The following is a 14,830-nucleotide window of genomic DNA, read 5'->3' as shown; positions in this document are numbered from 1 at the left end:
ACCCATCAGGACCATTACTATTTGACAAAGAAATCGATCATACAATTTGCAAAAATCAAAGAGAAATAAGGCGTAGTTTACGCTACACGGAGGATGAGTGAGAAGACGATATTCAAACCCCAACCGACGAGATGGTTGAAAACCCAGGCGATCAGCTGCCTCCTGCAATTGCAGCTAATCAAAATCCTGCTCCATGTACTATGTATGATTATGCTAAACCTTCTTTAACAGGAACTGAGTCTAGTGTAGTTAGACCTGCTATTGCTGCGAATAATTTTGAACTAAAACCTAACACAATTCAGATGATACAGCAGTTTGTTCAGTTTGATGGTTTGCAGGATGAGGATCCCAACACGTACTTGGCAAATTTTCTTGAATTTTGCGATACATTCAAAATCAATGGCGTTTCTGATGATGCCATTCGTCTTCAGTTATTTCCCTTTTCACTGAGAAACAAAGCTAAACAGTGGTTGAACTCGTTACCATGAGGGTCTATCACTACTTGGGAACAAATGACCGAGAAATTTTACTAAACTATTTTCTGCCAGCTAAAACGGCTAAATTGCGTAATAATATCTCTTCTTTTGTGCAGATGGATTTAGAAACACTTTACGATGCATGGGAGAGATACAAGGACTTACTGAGAAGGTGCCCTCACCATGGGTTACTGCTTTGGCTGCAAGTTCAAACGTTCTACAATGGTGTGAATCCCTCGACAAGAAAAATGATTGATGTAGCTACTGGCAGAACTATCAACAATAAAACACCGAAAAATGCATATGAATTTCTGAGGAGATGTCACTGAATAACTATCAGTGGCAAGTTATGAGGAAAAAGCCAATGAAAACAGCCGGCGTCTATAGCATCGATTCAGTCACCATGCTCTCAAATCAGGCAGAACTTCTCAATAAAAAGATTGATAGTTTTCTTGGTTCTACGCAGGTACATCCAGTAATGAGATGTGACTCAAGCGGAGGAGGTGTGCATACAGAATATCAATCCTTCAATCCCACAACCGAAGAGGAACAAGTCAACTATATGGGTAATAATAACTTTAGATCTCAAATAACCTATACAGTAATACTTATAATATAGGTTGGAGGAACCACCCAAATTTTTCCTAGGAAGGTCAAGGAAATCCAAAGCCACAAAATCCTCAGGGTTTTCAACAGCCACCTTATCAACATTAGAAAAAACCAAACCCTGAAGAGATGCTTTCTAAATTCATCTCGGTGTCAGAAACCCATTTCCAAAATACCGATACAACACTTAAGAATCAACAAGCATCGATCCAAGGACTCGAAACTCAGATAGACTAGCTATCCAAACTAATCTCCGAACGACAACAAGGTAGCCTACCAAGTTATACTGAACCTAATCTGAGGGGACACCTCAATACAATTAGCACTCAAGATACGGAAGGATTCATTACACCTGAGCCAAAAATACAGCCAGACAATGCGATGAACAAAGGACGAGAAGAGGTAAACAATAATGATCCCAAATAGGTAATTAAAAATCATGAACCTCGTGTGCCATATCCTAAAGCGATGACGAAAGACAAAACAGAAGAACAATTCGGTAAGTTTGTCAAACTCTTATTGACTTACCCTTTATTGAATTTCTTTCGTAGATGCCCAACTCAGCAAAATTCTTAAAGGAACTTCTGAGCAATAAAAAGGAAATTAGACGCTAAATCACATGTGGAACTCAGTGCAGTCTGCTCAGCTATTCTAAAGAATGAGCTACCTAACAAATTGAAAGATCCAGGGAGTTTTACAATTCATTGCTTAATTGGTAGTCTATCTGTGAATAATGCTTTAGCTGATCTAGGGGCAAGTATAAATGTTATGCTATATAAAATGTTTAAACGACTAGGTCTCGATAAACCCAAACAGACTAGGATGAGCATACAATTGGCTGACAAAACAGTTAGATTTCCTAAGGGTATTATTGAAGACGTTCTCGTTAAAATTGATAAATTTATTTACCCAGTAGACTTTGTTGTCTTAGATTTGGATGAGGATAATGAGGTACCTCTAATTTTAGGACGACCATTTTTAGCAACTGCCAGAACCATTATTAATGTAAGCACATGAGAGCTAACACTTCGTGCAGGTGACGACGCAGTAACACTCCAAGCACGCAACTCAATCAAAACCTCTAAGACTCAAGATAATGCTATAAAAACTGTCAATGATAAAACTAATATTCAATCGTCCTTGTAGGAACTTCCTCGAACAAAGACAACAGAGACAGTGCACTACTATCATGATGAGAACAAAGATGTCCATGAAGAACGAAGACTACGGATAGAGGAGCTAGACGAATGGCGAGAACACAAACCGAGAACACATGCTAAAACCGAAACTACGCAAAAAAATCCCGGTACCTCACATTGTCACTACCACACCAAATGAGGAAATCCCTCTTACGGTACTTAGTATTTTTCCATTCGGTACAATAGAGGTGAGTCATCCCAAGTTCGGCACTTTTAAGGTAAATAACACCCGTTTAAAACCTTATTTTAAAATTGACAACAAGAATGAGGAGTATGAACTCCTCGAACCACCATGATCATTCAACGGAGAGGTAAGTCGAGCTTAGACTATAAATAAGCGCTTCTCGGGAGGCAACCCGAGCACTAACATATTTTGATTTCTTTATTTTTATTTTTATTTTCTAACACTTCGAATCAATTAACTTAATCATTGAATTGCAAAGTTTTTTAGCACACACGGCTAGGCACACGGCGTGCCTAAAGTCGTGGCCAAATAGGGGAAGAGACATGGCCGTGCGCTATGGTCGTGTTGAAGCAGGACATGATTTCCCCAAAACAAGGGGTGCGATAAATCCCCATGGCCGTGCTACATGGCAGTGGGTGAACTTGATAGGAACACACGGGCGTGGGAATGAAAACCCACGGGCGTGCCAGGGATAAGGCTCGATTCTGTTTCTTCGACACGGGCGTGCGACACGCCAATGCCATTCAGCCGTGTACAACAATACAAGGGCATGCTACCATAACACACGGGCATGGGAGAAGCAAACAAAGCTAGGCACGGCCGTGCGCTATGGCTGTGTGCCACACACTCCAAAGACATACGGGCGTGGGACGGTAGCCGGGCACAACCTAAATTGAAAAATTCAAAAAACACGGGCTCACCCTCAACGTACACGGGCGTGGCCCTAGGCCATGTGACCCTCTCCTATATAAACAAACCACTGTTCATCTTCTTCCCCCTTTCAAAACCCTAGTCGAAAACTCCTCTTCCCCACTTCCTAATTCTTATTCCGGCCACCATTCCCAAGATTCTCACTTCCCCAACCCTCAAACCACCCAGTAACCCATTCTCCTTGCATTAATCCCCACTTTCCCCTCTCTATACGCTCTATTTTTCCTTCACACGGCTATACCCCCGCGTCACACGCCCGTATGCTGCCGTACAACAGCCTTTGGTTCACTTTCTCAACTTTATTTTTCCAATTTGTATTGCTACATTGGTGTTCTACATGCTTTACATAGATATTGTAATATTTTTCTTTGGACAAGTAAAGAATTTGCCTTAGAATTTTCTATATTTGAATTATTTAAGCCACTAAATAGCATATACTAGTTTTGGGACTCTTGCTTAACTATTGATGTTGTAACACCCCGTACCCGAGACCATTGCCGGAGTCGAACACGAGGTGCTAACCAACTTAATTCATTTACTTTTACAGTCCATTTTAAAAATTTCCAGGCAGTTGGCTAACTGTGTCACTGTCACCTTAAAAATCATATCTTGAGTTCTAAAACTCAAAAATCAGTTTCGTAATTTTTCCCTGAAAATAGACTCATATGTCCATCTACATATTTTTTCTAGAATTTTTCGTCAGGCCAATTAGTATAGTTTATTAGTTAAAGTCTCCCCTGTTACAGGGTGCGACTACACTGACCTTCATGCATTACGATTTGGATATCTCCCTGTTCAGGGCTTCAATACTGATGTCGTTTGTTTCTATAGAAACTAGACTCAAAGAGGAATCTATAAATATATGGCATGACTTCTAAATGTCTCTGGTTAATTTATAATGAATTTCCAAAGTCAGATCAGGGGATCCAGAAACCGTTCTGACCCTGTCTCACGAAAACTTTAGCATCTCATAATATACTGTTCATATGAACGTTTCGTTACTTTCCTATGAAAATAGATTCATCAAGGTTCGATTAAATAATTTATTCACTATTTAATTCCATTCCTACTATTTTTAGTGATTTTTCACATCCACATCACTGCTGCTGCCAGCATCTATTTTTAAGGTAAACTTTACCTATTTCATGATCCTTCATGGATCAACTAGAGTTTGTCATACGTATATCAAAAGTGATCATGAATAACCATTCCCATGGCTAACCGTTGCCAACATTTCCATACCTCTCGACGGACAACATACAAAACGACTATAATGCTATGATCAAAGTATATTTAAGCCATTTTCGCATGGCTATCCAAATTTACACAATACCGAAGGGTTCATGACCAACAACAAAAGGGTGGTCCTATACATGCCATTTCAAAGTTCAACCAAAAGTATACCAAAAGGAGCTTTGATAGTGTGGGCGACTTCGACTTCAAAATCCCAAGTCCGATAGCTGAAGAACCAAAATCTATAAAATAGAGAATCAAAGAAATGGAGTAAGCATTAAATGCTTAGTAAGTTTTGAGCAAAGAATTTAGACACAACCAAAGTATAGCATTCATGTAGCTAAACAGATAATTTCATATGCACAAATTTTCAATATCATACTTACTTCACATTACCAACCCTTATATTCATACACAAAGATCAACTTAGCCAAAGGCCGGTAGCTCATTTATCAACTGAGCGAATACTTATTTGTAAGGGCTCAACTAATTCAAAGCACATACGAAACATACCTCAATGTTGGGATGTTACAAGCGTATTAACTGAAATTTTTACAGCAAGATCATTCATTCCCGAATCACGTACCTTCAGAATTTAACCGGATATAGCTACTCGTTCAAATGCCTTCGGGACATAGCCCGGTTATAGTAACTCGCACAAATGCCTTCGGGACTTAACCCGGATTTAGTAACTTGCACCAATGCATTCGGGCTTAGCCCGGAATTAGTATCTCGCACAAATCCCTTCAGATCTTAGTCCGGATATGGTCACTTAGCACAAATCCTTCGGAACTTAGCCCGGACATCATTCGAATAACCATGCACATTTAACAATAAATCATGACACATTCGTATTTCATTTTCATTAGCAAAACTCAAACACAAGACACTTATCACTCTTGCAATTTCGGCTCAATAGCCACACACAAAGAGCATGATTTTGATTTGCTTAAAACATGATCTAATCAAATCATAATTTAAGCTCTATTACTCAAGAACTTACCTCGGATGTGGTCGAACGTTTTCAGCGGCTATTCGATAACTTTTTCCTTTCCCTTATCCAACTGTGGTCCTCTAAGCTCTTGAGCTAATTCAAACAAATTTAACTTATTAAAGTCTCATTATGCTAGCTTATGGCCGAATATGACAAGGAGTTTGATTGGTCATATGGCCACCTTCTAGCTCAACTACACAATGGTCATATGCATTTTAATCACATCAAGCAATTTAATACAATTCATTCGAACATCAAAAGAAAACCTCAATGTACTTAGCCCATATATACTTTAGGCATTAGAGTCACATATATATATGGAATCATGAATCAAACTCAACATTTTAGCTAATATTCCCCCTTGGCCGAATTTTCTAAGCCAGGACAAAAGCATCAATATGCTTGCCTCTAACCGAATACATGCAACACCAATCTTCTTCCTATGGCCGAATATGCATGTCTATGTTGAGGCCGATTATATACTTAATACCACACATAAATGGCATACATTTTACTAACTAATGCATTACATATTATAACTCAATACGCATCCATCATTTAATCCATAACCGAAGCACCCTCATGTGTAAGTATATACCTTGAGATAATATATAGGTCATACCAATACATCATGTGCAATCATATATATATATGTGCAAGAGCCGAATCACAAATTTGATTATAACCAAATTTAAACATATATCCAAAACATAAATCTTACCTACCATGCAATAAGCATAAATCACACTTATGGATATACCATGGCCGATACTTCCAACAACACCAAATAAAAATATACTTCATGGATCTAAGGTAGAACCAAGAAAGAAACTCATAATCATCAAGATGTAAGCAACTACCATTGTTCATCTAGATTTAGCATGAAACACAACCATCACCCTTATTAATCTCCATAGCCGAAAACCTTACTTATTCCAAAATCACAATTTCAACATGGGTTACCAACAATAACTTGATATCTCACTCAAAATCAACTAGGATTTCAAGAACTAGTATCAACTTCCTTACCTTAATATCGACCTAAGATGACCGATTGCTTCACTCCTTCCTTCCTCCTCTTAATCCGGCCAAGAAGAACCAAAGAACACAACTTGTTTCCTTTCATCCTTAGAACATTCGGCCAAGAGAAATGAAAAAAGATGGACACTTTTTTTTTGTTTTCTTTCTTACATTCACGGCAATGGGGAGGGGGGAGAAACAATCACACACATTCTTTCTTTTTTTTTTCCATTTCTTTATCACCCATACTCCTTATTTTATTGTTCCTAACATACATCACTAACATAACATGTTTGTGACATGTTTCCACTCATAGCTTGGCCGGCCGCTATGCCTTAATTTGGGTAAATTGACATGCAAACCCATCATTTTCACAATATGCATTAATAGGCCACTTTGCATTTGCCTAGCACATTTCTAAATTTTCTCACACAAGTCCTATTTGATAAAATTCACTTACAATTAACAAATTCAAACATGAAATTTTCACACATGCACATGTACATATAATGAGCATTAATTATGACGGTTAATTATTTTTATGACTCGGTTTAGTGGTCCCGAAACCACTTCTCGACTAGGGTCACATTAGGGCTGTCACAACTCTCCCCCACTTAAGAAATTTTTGTCCCCGAAATTCTTACCGGTAAATAGGTTTGGGTATCGTTCTTTCATAGAGTTCTCGGTTTCTCAAGTAGCTTCTTCGATCCCGTGCTTGAGCCATAACACTTTTACTAACGGAACCCTTTTGTTTCGTAACTCTTTCACTTCACGAGCCAGGATACGAATCGGTTCTTCTTCATAACCATGTCAGATTGAATTTCAACTTCTGATGCATTAATCACGTGTGACGGATCGGATCTATAATGTCGAAGCATCGAAACATGAAAGACGTCGTGAATCTTTTCAAGTTCAGGGGGCAAAATCAATCTATACGCAACTGGACCAACTCGTTTGGAGATTTCGTACGGCCCAATGAATCTCGGGCTCAACTTGCCCTTACGGCCAAATCTGAGTATCTTTTCCCAAGGCGAAACTTTAAGAAACACTTTATCTCTCACCTGATACTCAATGTCTTTTCGTTTCAAGTCCGCGTACGACTTCTGGCGATCTGTGGCTGCCTTCAGACTCTCACGAATTATTTTTACTTTCTGTTCAGCATCTTTAATCAAATCAACTCCGAAAATTTTACTTTCACCGAGCTCGGTCCAAAACAATGGTGTACGGCATTTACGACCGTACAAAGCCTCGTAAGGTGCCATCTTAATACTTGATTGAAAACTATTGTTGTAAGCGAATTCAATCAAAGGTAAATACCGTTCCCATGAACCACTAAACTCAAGGATGCAACATCTCAACATATCCTCAAGTATCTGAATTATCCGCTCGGATTGACCATCGGTTTGTGGATGAAAAGCGGTGCTAAAATGCAGCTTAGTACCCAAAGCTTCTTGCAATTTCTTCTAAAATCGCGAGGTGAATCTCGGATCTCTATCCGACACGATAGAGATAGGTACCCCGTGTAATCTCACAATCTGAGAAATATACAATTCAGTTAGTTTATCCAATGAAAACTCCGTACGTACGGGGATAAAGTGAGCAGACTTAGTCAGTCTATCCACAACAACCCAAATCTCATCTTTCTTACTTGTCGATACTGGCAACCCAGATACGAAATCCATCGTGACTCGATCCTATTTCCATTCAGGTACCATGATTGGCTGGAGTAAACCCGTAGGCACTTGATGTTCCGCCTTTACTTGCTGACATATTAAACACTTCGAAACAAAATCAGAAATGTCTCGTTTCATACCATGCCACCAAAACTGGCGTCTCAGATCGTTGTACATTTTCGTACTCCCCGGGTGAATTGACATTCGGCTACAATGGGCTTCGTTTAGAATCATCGAAATGAGTTCTGAATTTCTTGGAACACACAACCGACTTCTGAACCTCAAACAACCGTCATCATCAATTTGAAATTCAGATTCCATATTCGGAACACATTCAGCCCGTTTTGCAACCAATTCATCGTCGACTTTCTGAGCTTCACGAATTTGATGAATCAATAATGGTTTGGCCTTTAATTCAGCTACTAACATATTGTCGGGTAGAACAGACAAGTGTACATTCATCGCTCGTAAAGCAAACAGTGATTTCTGGCTTAAGGCGTCCGCAACCACATTAGCCTTTCCCGGGTGGTAATCAATGACAAGCTCATAATCTTTCAACAACTCAAGCCAACGTCTTTGTCGCAGATTTAAGTCTCTTTGAGTCATCAAATATTTGAGACTTTTGTGATCCGAAAATACATGGCACTTCTCACCAAATAAGTAATGTCGCCATATTTTCAAGGCGAATACGATGGTAGCTAATTCGAGATCATGGGTCGGATAATTTTTCTCATGTGGCTTTAATTGTCTCGACGCATAGGCCACAACTCGACCTTCTTGCATCAACACGCAACCTAACCCAAGTAGGGAGGCGTCACTATAGATGACAAACTCTTTGCCTGATTCAGGCTGCACTAAGATTGGGGCTTCAGTCAAATAAGTTTTCAGTTGATCAAAACTTTTCTGATATTTTTCCGTCCATTCGAACTTAATATCTTTTTGAAGTAGCTTCGTCATGGGTGTGGCTATCATCGAGAAACCTTTTACAAACCGTCGGTAGTAACCGGCGAGTCCCAAAAAGCTCCGAACCTCAGTAATATTTCTCGGAGGCTTCCAGTTAAGTACGGCTAAAATTTTGTTCGGGTCAACTCGAATACCCGATGCGGATACCACGTGGCCCAAGAAGCTAACCTCTCTTAACCAGAACTCACACTTACTGAACTTAGCATATAACTGCTTATCCCGTAAAATTTGCAACACTAATCTCAGGTGCTCAGCATGTTCGGTCTCATCTCTTGAATAGACCAAGATGTCATCAATAAACACAACTACGAACCGGTCCAAATACTATCTGAAGATCCGATTCATCAAATCCATAAATACCGCAGGGGCATTAGTGAGCCCAAACGGCATCACTAAGAACTCGTAGTGGCCGTATCTCATTCTGAAAGCAGTTTTGGGTATATCCGAGTCTCGAATTCGCAACTGATAATAACCCGATCTCAAATCTATCTTTGAAAACACTGAAGCTCCCTTTAGTTGATCAAACAAATCATCAATACGCGGTAATGGATATTTATTCTTTATCGTCACTTTATTCAACTGACGATAGTCAATGCACAACCTCATGGTTCCGTCCTTCTTTTTCACGAACAATACTGGTGCACCCCAAGGTGAGAAACTTGGTCGAGCGAAACCTCTATCCGTCAACTCTTGCAACTGAGCTTTCAATTCTTTTAACTCGGTTGGTGCCATACGATACGGAGCTATCGAAATTGGCGTAGTTCCAGGTACAAGCTCATTACCAAACTCTACCTCCCGAACAGGTGGTAAACCCGGTAATTCTTCAGGAAAAACATCCGGGTATTCACAAACCACCGGCACAGATTCGAGTTTCTTTTCTAATTCTTTGTCATCAAGTACATACGCAAGGTATGCTTCGCACCCTTTTCTTACATATTTCTGGGCCAACATTGCTGATATTACAGCTGGCAACCCCTTTAAGTCCGTAGACTCAACTCGGATTATCTTGTTATTTGCGCACCTCAAATTAATAGTCTTGCTTTTGCAATTCACAACCGCATCATGCACGGTCAACCAATCCAAACCAAGAATAACATCAAATTCATCAAACGGCAAAAGCATCAAGTCCGCCGGAAAACAGGAATCTCGAATTACTAGGGGGCATTTCTTACACACTTTGTCGACAAGCACGTAACGACCCAAGGGATTTGACACCCGAATTACGAACTCAGTAGACTCAATAGGTAAAGTCTTACTGGATGCTAAGTTTTCGCATATATAAGAATGAGTAGAACCAGGGTCAACCAAAGCAATCACATTTGTATCAAAGAGAGTAAAAGTACCGGTAATAACATCTGGCAAGGAAGCATCCTCGCGTGCGCGTATAGCATAAGCCCTAGCAGGAGCACGAGCCTCAGATCTGGTCACAGCATCTCTAGATCCTCTCTGACCACCACTAGCATTTCCCGTGTTTCTAGATGGTCTACCTAGAGCAGCGGTAGCACTCGGTTTCCCACTCTGATTTACATTCTGTTCAGACAATCTTGGGCAATCTTTGATAAAGTGGTCAACTGACCCGCACTTGTAGCAGGAGCGGTCATGGAATCTACAACTTCCAGAATGCCATTTGCCACAATACTGGCACTCCGTTCTATCTCGACGATCATTTCCCACACTGGCGACCGAAGTGACTCGTGCACTCGAAAGGGGTCGATCACGATCTCGTCTAGAAAAGCCTGAAGTGTCTCTAGACCGGCCTAAGCCATCTCTAAATTTCTTCGATGACTATGGGAAGGGCTTCCCCGAAGACCTCTTACGAAACTCCCTTGCTCCCGCCTCAGCTTTTCTTTTCTCCATACTGAGCTCCTCGGCTTTGCAAGCTCGCTCGACAAGTGCCACAAATTCTCGGATTTCCAAAATGCCAACATACAGCTTTATATCATCATTCAATCCATCCTCGAAACGTTTACACATTACGGCTTCTGAGGAAATGCATTCTCGTGCGTATCGGCTAAGCCATACAAACTTTCGTTCATAGTCAGTAACCGACATGGAACCTTGTTTAAGTTCAAGAAATTCCTTCCGTTTTTGATCCATAAATCTCTGACTGATATACTTTTTCCGAAACTCGGTTTGGAAAAACTCCCAAGTTACTTGCTCTCTAGGCACAACAGAAGTCAAAGTATTCCACCAATAGTAGGCAGAATCACGTAGCAAGGAGATAGCACACTTTAGGCACTCATCGGGTGTGCAAGATAGCTCATCGAGTACCCGGATAGTGTTGTCCAACCAAAATTCAGCTTGCTCGGCATCATCGCTGTCCGTAGCTTTAAATTCAGTAGCCCCGTGTTTTAGGATTCTGTCAACTGGGGGCTTATTTGACCTTATTTGGTCCGTTACCGGAGGTATTGTAGGTGCGGGGGTGGTATTTGTCGGGAATGGAGGTTGTGGAACAGCCGTATTAGTTCGAATGTATTGGTTGAACCAATCATTCATCATGCTATAGAAAGCTTGTCTAGCCTCATCATTCGGATTACTAGCAATAAGATGAGAGTCCGCCGGAGCTGTCCCTTGTGCGGGAGCAGGCGCTACACTCTCAAGATCATCAGCTACCGCTCGGTCAGGATCGGGATCCGTTACTATAAATAAACACATTTGCAAATGTCAGAAATCACCACACTATCAAATAATCACATAAAATGGCATGTATAGCTAAACCAAACGCATTACGGTAGTCCTAGAATCGACTAAACCGTAGCTCTGATACCAATGAAATTGTAACACCCCGTACCCGAGACCGTTGCTGGAGTCGAACACGAGGTGGTAACCGACTTAATTCATTTACTTTTACAGTCCATTTTAAAAATTTCCAGGCAGTTGGCTAACTGTGTCACTTTCACCTTAAAAATCATATCTTGAGTTCTAAAACTCAAAAATAAGTTTTGTAATTTTTCCCTGAAACTAGACTCATATTTCCATCTACATATTTTTTTATAGAATTTTTGGCCGGGCAATTAGTACAGTTTATTAGTTAAAGTCTCCCCTATTACAGGGTGCGACTACACTGACCTTCATGCATTACGATTTGGATATCTCCCTGTACAGGGCTTCAATACTGATGACGTTTCTTTCTATAGAAACTAGACTCAAAGAGGAATCTATTCATATATGGCATGACTTCTAAATGTCTCTGGTTAATTTATAATGAATTTCCAAAGTCAGATCAGGGGATCCAAAAACCGTTCTGACCCTGTCTCACAAAAACTTTAGCATCTCATAATATACTGTTCATATGAATGTTTCGTTACTTTCCTATGAAAATAGATTCATCAAGGTTCGATTACATAATTTATTCACTATTTAATTCCATTCCTACTATTTTTAGTGATTTTTCACCTCCACATCACTGCTGCTGCCAGCATCTATTTTTAAGGTAAACTTTACCTATTTCATGATCCTTCATGGATCAACTAGAGTTTGTCATACATATATCAAAAGTGATCATGAATAACCATTCCCATGGCTAACCGTTGCCAAAATTTCCATACCTCTCGACGGACAACATACAAAACGACTATAATGCTATGATCAAAGTATATTTAAGCCATTTTCGCATGGCTATCCAAATTTACACAATACCGAAGGGTTCATGACCAACAACAAAAGCGTGGTCCTATACATGCCATTTCAAAGTTCAACCAAAAGTATACCAAAATGAGCTTTGATAGTGTGGGCGACTTCGACTCCAAAATCCCGAGTCCGATAGCTGAAGAACCAAAATCTATAAAACAGAGAATCAAAGAAACGGAGTAAGCATTAAATGCTTAGTAAGTTTTGAGCAAAGAATTTAGACACAACCAAAGTATAGCATTCATGTAGCTAAACAGATAATTTCATATGCACAAATTTTCAATATCATACTTACTTCACATTACCAACCCTTATATTCATACACAAAGATCAACTTAGCCAAAGGCCGGTAGCTCATTTATCAACTGAGCGAATACTTATTTGTAAGGGCTCAACTAATTCAAAGCACATACGAAACATACCTCAATGTTGGGATGTTACAAGCGTATTAACTGAAATTTTTACAGCAAGATCATTCATTCCCGAATCACGTACCTTCAGAATTTAACCGGATATAGCTACTCGTTCAAATGCCTTCGGGACATAGCCCGGTTATAGTAACTCGCACAAATGCCTTCGGGACTTAACCCGGATTTAGTAACTCGCACCAATGCCTTCGGGCTTAGCCCGGAATTAGTATCTCGCACAAATCCCTTCGAATATTAGTCCGGATATGGTCACTTAGCACAAAGCCTTCGGGACTTAGCCCGGACATCATTCGAATAACCATGCACATTTAACAATAAATCATGACACATTCGTATTTCATTTTCATTAGCAAAACTCAAACACAAGACACTTATCACTATTGCAATTTCGGCTCAATAGCCACACACAAAGAGCATGATTTTGATTTGCTTAAAACATGATCTAATCAAATCATAATTTAAGCTCTATTACTCAAGAACTTACCTCGGATGTGGTCGAACGTTTTCAGCGGCTATCCGATAACTTTTTCCTTTCCCTTATCCAACTGTGGTCCTCTAAGCTCTTGAGCTAATTCAAACAAATTTAACTTATTAAAGTCTCATTATGCTAGCTTATGGCCGAATATGACAAGGAGTTTGATTGGTCATATGGCCACCTTCTAGCTCAACTACACAATGGTCATATGCATTTTTAATCACATCAAGCAATTTAATACAATTCATTCGAACATCAAAAGAAAACCTCAAGGTACTTAGCCCATATATACTTTAAGCATTAGAGTCACATATATATATGGAATCATGAATCAAACTCAACATTTTAGCTAATATTCCCCCTTGGCCGAATTTTCTAAGCCAAGACAAAAGCATCAATATGCTTGCCTCTAACCGAATACATGCAACACCAATCTTCTTCCTATGGCCGAATATGCATGTCTATGTTGAGGCCGATTATATACTTAATACCACACATAAATGGCATACATTTTACTAACTAATGCATTACATATTATAACTCAATACGCATCCATCATTTAATCCATAACCGAAGCACCCTCATGTGTAAGTATATACCTTGAGATAATATATAGGTCATACCAATACATCATGTGCAATCATATATATATATGTGCAAGAGCCGAATCACAAATTTGATTATAACCAAATTTAAACATATATCCAAAACATAAATCTTACCTACCATGCAATAAGCATAAATCACACTTATGGATATACCATGGCCGATACTTCCAACAACACCAAATAAAAATATACTTCATGGATCTAAGGTAGAACCAAGAAAGAAACTCATAATCATCAAGATGTAAGCAACTACCATTGTTCATCTAGATTTAGCATGAAACACAACCATCACCCTTATTAATCTCCATAGCCGAAAACCTTACTTATTCCAAAATCACAATTTCAACATGGGTTACCAACAATAACTTGATATCTCACTCAAAATCAACTAGGATTTCAAGAACTAGTATCAACTTCCTTACCTTAATATCGACCTAAGATGACCGATTGCTTCACTCCTTCCTTCCTCCTCTTAATCCGGCCAAGAAGAACCAAAGAACACAACTTGTTTCCTTTCTTCCTTAGAACATTCGGCCAAGAGAAATGAAAAAAGATGGACACTTTTTTTTTGTTTTCTTTCTTACATTCACGGCAATGGGGAGGGGGAGAAACAATCACACACATTCTTTC

General features: G+C 39.5%; 1 non-coding gene across 1 annotated transcript; it reads right to left on the bottom strand.

The window, feature by feature from the left end:
- Nucleotides 1-559: 559 nt before the first annotated feature.
- On the bottom strand, nucleotides 560-666 carry LOC121205757 (small nucleolar RNA R71). The gene has a single exon (XR_005900832.1). It is a non-coding gene; the product is annotated as a small nucleolar RNA R71 (small nucleolar RNA).
- Between the last annotated feature and the right edge of the window lie 14,164 nt (nucleotides 667-14,830).

Source organism: Gossypium hirsutum, chromosome A08, assembly GCF_007990345.1.
Source record: "Gossypium hirsutum isolate 1008001.06 chromosome A08, Gossypium_hirsutum_v2.1, whole genome shotgun sequence".
Lineage (NCBI taxonomy): Eukaryota > Viridiplantae > Streptophyta > Magnoliopsida > Malvales > Malvaceae > Gossypium > Gossypium hirsutum.
Note: the sequence above shows the minus strand (reverse complement) of the source record. Positions and strands in the feature narration are given on the sequence as shown.